The sequence below is a fragment of the Phyllobates terribilis genome, unplaced genomic scaffold, assembly GCF_046119375.1.
Source record: "Phyllobates terribilis strain yellow unplaced genomic scaffold, ASM4611937v1 Scaffold_2__4_contigs__length_985480577, whole genome shotgun sequence".
NCBI classification, from domain to species: domain Eukaryota; kingdom Metazoa; phylum Chordata; class Amphibia; order Anura; family Dendrobatidae; genus Phyllobates; species Phyllobates terribilis.
The window spans coordinates 532,770,824-532,777,959 of NW_027362762.1; positions in this window are offsets into that span (position 1 = coordinate 532,770,824).

The following is a 7,136-nucleotide window of genomic DNA, read 5'->3' on the forward strand; positions in this document are numbered from 1 at the left end:
CTAATAGAGAAAGTCCCACACACTGCTAGAAGGCCAAATATTTTTTCAGAGCTAGATGCAGAAAAAAATTATATTCAGTTTGCAACCTGATGGAGGTCAGTATAGATGGACTAATAGAACAAGTCCCACACACAGCTAGAAGGCCAAATATTTTTTCAGAGGTAGATGCAGATAAAAATTATTTTTAATTTGCAGCCTGATGGAGGTCAGTATAGATGGACTAATAGAGAAAGTCCCACACACTGCTAGAAGGCCAAATATTTTTTCAGAGCTAGATGCAGAAAAAAATTATATTCAGTTTGCAACCTGATAGAGGTCAGTATAGATGGACTAATAGAACAAGTCCCACACACAGCTAGAAGCCCAAATATTTTTTCAGAGGTAGATGCAGAAAAAAATTAAATTCAGTTTGCAACCTGATGGAGGTCTGTATAGATGGATTAATAGAACAAGTCCCACACACAGCTAGAAGCCCAATATTTTTCAGAGGTAGATGTAGAAAAAAATATATTCAGTTTGCAACCTGATGGAGGTCAGTATAGATGGACTAATAGAGAAAGTCCCACACACTGCTAGAAGGCCAAATATTTTTTCAGAGCTAGATGCAGACAAAAAATTATTTTTAATTTGCAACCTGATGGAGGTCAGTATAGATGGACTAACAGAGAAAGTCCCACACACTGCTAGAAGGCCAAATATTTTTTCAGAGCTAGATGCAGAAAAAAATTATATTCAGTTTGCAACCTGATAGAGGTCAGTATAGATGGACTAATAGAACAAGTCCCACACACAGCTAGAAGCCCAAATATTTTTTCAGAGGTAGATGCAGAAAAAAATTAAATTCAGTTTGCAACCTGATGGAGGTCTGTATAGATGGATTAATAGAACAAGTCCCACACACAGCTAGAAGCCCAATATTTTTCAGAGGTAGATGCAGAAAAAAAATATATTCAGTTTGCAACCTGATGGAGGTCAGTATAGATGGACTAATAGAGAAAGTCCCACACACTGCTAGAAGGCCAAATATTTTTTCAGAGCTAGATGAAGACAAAAAATTATTTTGAATTTGCAACCTGATGGAGGTCAGTATAGATGGACTAACAGAGAAAGTCCCACACACTGCTAGAAGGCCAAATATTTTTTCAGAGCTAGATGCAGATAAAAATTATTTTTAATTTGCAAACTGATGGAGGTCAGTATAGATGGACTAATAGAGAAAGTCCCACACACTGCTAGAAGGCCAAATATTTTTTCAGAGCTAGATGCAGAAAAAAATTATATTCAGTTTGCAACCTGATGGAGCTCAGTATAGATGGACTAATAGAACAAGTCCCACACACAGCTAGAAGCCCAAATATTTTTTCAGAGGTAGATGCAGATAAAAATTATTTTTAATTTGCAACCTGATGGAGGTCAGTATAGATGGACTAATAGAGAAAGTCCCACACACTGCTAGAAGGCCAAATATTTTTTTCAGAACTAGATGCAGACAATAAATTATTTTGAATTTGCAGCGTGATGGAGATCAGTATAGATGGACTAATAGAACAAGTCCCACACACTGCTAGAAGGCCAAATATTTTTTCAGAGCTAGATGCAGAAAAAAATTATATTCAATTTGCAACCTGATGGAGGTCAGTATAGATGGACTAATAGAATGATGCTATGCCCAAAAGATTTTACTTCACTAGGTGCAGTAAAAAAATTGGTATTCTATACACAGGTGGTATATCTTGCAACACAGATAGGCTACTCCACTGACTAACTGTCACACTGTCACAGAATACTGGAGGTAGGGGGCCTAAGCTGACCCTAAGCTGGGGCCCTGACTAATCCCTCAACCTGGAGGTACTGTTAAAGGTACAGAGGTCCAGGCCGCCAGCGTAACCCCTACCTCCTGAGGATCCCTGCACCTCAGTAATCTAGTCCTGAGAAGGACCCCGATCACAACAATTGGGAACCAGAAATAATATGCCCACACACAGTATTTAGACGAACGAGACAGAACAAGGGAAAAACCAAAACCACCTTGCATACAACTTCTACACAACTACAACAGAGGGAACACCAACGGGAAAGGAGATAAATGATAAAGCGAGGAAAGGGAAAAAACACTTCCAAATACACTTATCTCAGCAACTCCAAACACCACGATCCGCTCTGTAAGTCTGAATGAAAAGCTTTCACCGACACCTCCCAAACAGACCTGCAGGAATATGAAGGAGTCTCACTAAAGAAGCATTGATTGCAGCTGGGCGAGGCTGGACCTCAGCTAGCCCAGAGAGAGAGAGAATTAACTCCTTCACTGCCGAAAAAACACAAAGCACCAACAAGTCAGCTGCGAGAAGTCAGGCTGTGTACTCGTGACGATCTTCGTGGCAACACACCCGTGACAGTACCCCCCCTTCTACGAGGGGCCTCCGGACCCTCAGGGCCAGGTTTATTCGGGTGAGTCGTGTGGAAGGCCCGAACTAATCGGTCTGCGTTAATATCCGACGCAGGAACCCACATCCTCTCCTCAGGACCCTACCCCTTCCAATGAACCAAGTACTGAAGGGACCGGCGATTAAAGCGTGAATCAATGACCCTCGATACCTGGAACTCCAAGTTACCATTGACAACCACAGGAGGGGGAGGTAAAGGTGACGGTACCACCGGCGCCACATACCTCTTAAGCAATGATCTGTGAAACACGTTGTGAATTTTAAACGTAGGGGGGAGGTCAAGACGGAATGCCACCGGATTAATAACAGAACTGATTCTGTACGGCCCGATGAACCTGGGACCCAGTTTCCAGGAGGGAACCTTAAGTTTAATATTCCTGGTAGACAACCATACCTGATCGTTCACACTTAGGTCCGGACCAGACACTCTCCTCCTATCAGCCATACGTTTGTATCGGTTCCCCATAGTATTCAGATTCTTCAGCACCCCTCTCCATACTGAAGCGAGAGATGAGGAAAATCGTTCCTCCTCCGGAACCCCCGAAGAGCCCCCCCTACTGAAAGTACAAAACTGGGGGTGAAAACCATATGCCCCAAAAAACGGGGACTTACCAGTGGACTCGCTCCGCCTATTATTGAGAGCAAACTCTGCCAGAGGTAGGAAAGAAGCCCAGTCCTCCTGGTTCTCTGACACAAAACACCGAAGATATGTCTCCAAGCTCTGGTTCATACGTTCCGTCTGACCATTGGTCTGAGGATGAAAAGCCGACGAGAATGACAAATGCATCCCCCGCCGTGCACAAAACGCCTTCCAGAACTTGGACACAAACTGAGACCCCCGATCAGACACCACCTCGGAGGGTACCCCGTGAAGCCTCACAATCTCCCCAATGAACACCTGCGCAAGAGTTTTAGCATTAGGGAGAGCCGGAAGAGCGATAAAATGTGCCATCTTGCTGAACCTGTCCACTACAACGAGTATGACCGTTTTACCCGAAGACGGAGGGAGGTCCGTAATAAAGTCCATAGACAGATGAGTCCAAGGACGCTCCGGGATCTTCAAAGGTAAAAGGGCCCCAGACGGACGGGTATGTGAGGTCTTAGAGCGCGCACAAACCCCACAGGACGCGACAAAAGTTACCACCTCTTTATGTAAGTTAGGCCACCAAAACCGACGCGAGAGGAGATCCACAGTTGCTTTACTCCCCGGGTGTCCTGCAAAAACTGAGTTATGGTGTGCCTCGATCAACTTTTGTCGCAACTGATCTGGAACGAACAGTCTCCCCGGAGGTCCAACAGGGGCGTCCCCCTGAGCCTCCAATATCTCCTCCTCCAGCTCAGAGCATACTGCCGAAACCACCACCCCCTCCTGAAGGATAGGAATCGGGTCGTCCGTATTCCCGGCCCCAGGGAAACTACGAGATAAGGCATCCGCCTTTACATTTTTAGACCCAGGACGATATGTAACGACGAAATTAAACCTGGTAAAAAACAATGACCACCTAGCTTGTCTGGGATTCAGACGTTTAGCGGACTCCAGATATAGCAGGTTCTTGTGATCGGTGATGACGGTGACCGGATGAACTGCCCCCTCCAAAAAATGGCGCCACTCCTCAAAAGCTAACTTAATGGCCAAGAGTTCCCTATTGCCGACATCGTAATTCCTCTCAGCGGACGACAATTTTTTAGAGAAAAAGGCGCACGGATGCCACTTACCAGGGGACGAACCCTGTGACAATACTGCTCCCACCCCTACCTCGGAAGCGTCTACCTCTACAAAGAATGGCTGAGACGCATCAGGTTGAATGAGTATGGGTGCCGAGGCAAAACATTTTTTCAAGGAGGAGAATGCTTGACAAGCCTTGTCAGACCACCTAGAAAAATCCGTCCCCTTTTTAGTCATGTCTGTGAGAGGCTTAACCATGGACGAGAAATTACGAATGAACTTCCGGTAATAGTTAGCAAACCCCAGGAAACGTTGTAGTGCCTTAAGATTCTCCGGCCGATCCCACTCAAGAACTGCCCGCACTTTCCCAGGGTCCATACGAAAACCGGACGCTGAAACCAGGAAGCCTAAAAACTGGAGTTCCTGTACGGCGAACACACACTTTTCCCACTTGGCATACAGTTTATTATCCCGCAAGATCTGTAACACCTGCCTAACGTGCTCCTGATGAGACACCAGATCCGGCGAGTAAATTAAGATATCATCCAGATATATGACAACAAACTGTCCCACCAGGTGGCGAAAAATATCATTAACAAAGTGTTGAAACACCGCCGGGGCATTAGTCAGACCGAATGGCATGACAAGGTTCTCATAATGCCCCTCCGGAGTGTTAAAAGCCGTCTTCCACGCATCCCCCTCCTTCATCCTAATCAGATTGTACGCCCCCCTGAGATCCAACTTAGAGAACCATTTGGCGCCCACGATCTGATTAAAGAGATCGGGAATAAGTGGGAGCGGATACGGATCTCGGACCGTAATCCGATTAAGTTCACGGAAATCCAGGCAAGGGCGTAGGCCTCCATCTTTCTTCTTAACAAAGAAGAACCCCGCGGCTACCGGTGAAGATGAAGGTCTAATATGCCCCTTAGCCAGACTTTCAGAAATATAATCCTTCATGGCCTGCCTCTCAGGACCAGAAAGGTTATACAACCTAGCTTTAGGTAACTTGGCCTCAGGGAGCAGTTTTACAGAACAGTCATACTCGCGATGAGGAGGTAGTTCCTGACACCCATTCTCCGAGAATACATCCTCAAAGTCCGCCAGAAATGGAGGTAAGACCCAAGGAGTAACCGCACCGATGACCGTGTTCATGCAGTTTTTATTACAGAATTTACTCCATTGGCTTATCTCTCTGGTTTGCCAATTAATAACCGGGTTATGCTTAGCTAACCAAGGAAGGCCCAACACTATAGGAGTGGGAAGACCCTCCAACACGTAGCAAGACAACAGTTCTTTATGTATTGCCCCCACTTGAAGTTTTACGCCATGCACAGCTTGCAAAAAACTTCCCTGACCGAGAGGCCTGGCATCGATCGAGAATATGGGGATGGGTTTAGCCAACTCACTCAATCGCATACCTTGAACCCGGGCAAACCGAGCATCAACCAGATTAGCCCCGGCCCCACTATCCAGAAGAACAGATATCCTCTCAGTTCTCGCACCCACCACCACCTCCGCCGGTACGAGAAACTGAGACGAACCTAGGGACGAAATACCTACTCCCAGATTGCCGTCCACCACACAACCTGGGATCAACAGTTTTTTTGACGACTCTTTACTCTGCAAGGGACGGGATGGACACCCCCCAATAAAATGTCCCTTTTTCCCGCAGAGGAAACACCTTCCTGTCTTATGGCGCTCCACCGGTCCCCTTCCCCGAAATGATGTCCCTCCTAATTGCATAGGCTCCTCCGGACTGACCAGGGGAACCACCATATGAGGGGACCTTGTAGGAGGTGGAGACATTACAGGGGGTAGAGTTATCCCGCACCTCTCCCGAAGCCGTCTGTCAACGCGAATGGCAAGGGCCATAGCGGCTTCCAGTGACGCGGGAGAGTCATACTGTGCCAACACATCCTGTAATTTGTCGGATAAACCATGACAAAACTGGCTCCTAAGAGCCGGGTCATTCCACTGGGTGTCCGTGGCCCACCTACGGAACTCCGAACAGAATTCCTCCGCCGGACGATCTCCCTGCTGAATCCTACGTAACTTAGACTCAGCAAGGGAGATCCGATCTGGGTCATCATATACGAGTCCCAGAGCAGCGAAAAACCTATCCACTGACTGGAGAACTGGGGAGCTTGGGGGAAGAGAGAACGCCCAAGATTGTGGGTCCCCTTGTAGGAGCGAGATGACAATTCCCACCCTTTGTTCTTCGCTGCCCGATAACCGAGGCCGCAGCCGAAAGTACAATTTGCATGCCTCCCGGAAAACAAAAAACTTGTCCCGCCCCCCAGTGAACCTGTCAGGGAGAGCTACTTTAGGTTCTGGTCCGGCTTGCTCCAGAGGATGCAAAACCTTGGACCTAACGTCCGCCAGCCCCATGGACAAACTCTGCAACTGCCGAGCTAGACCGGCTACTGGATCCATGGTAGCTGGAGAAAAACTAAGTTGGTCGGTGAAAATGTCACACTGTCACAGAATACTGGAGGTAGGGGGCCTAAGCTGACCCTAAGCTGGGGCCCTGACTAATCCCTCAACCTGGAGGTACTGTTAAAGGTACAGAGGTCCAGGCCGCCAGCGTAACCCCTACCTCCTGAGGATCCCTGCACCTCAGTAATCTAGTCCTGAGAAGGACCCCGATCACAACAATTGGGAACCAGAAATAATATGCCCACACACAGTATTTAGACGAACGAGACAGAACAAGGGAAAAACCAAAACCACCTTGCATACAACTTCTACACAACTACAACAGAGGGAACACCAACGGGAAAGGAGATAAATGATAAAGCGAGGAAAGGGAAAAAACACTTCCAAATACACTTATCTCAGCAACTCCAAACACCACGATCCGCTCTGTAAGTCTGAATGAAAAGCTTTCACCGACACCTCCCAAACAGACCTGCAGGAATATGAAGGAGTCTCACTAAAGAAGCATTGATTGCAGCTGGGCGAGGCTGGACCTCAGCTAGCCCAGAGAGAGAGAGAATTAACTCCTTCACTGCCGAAAAAACACA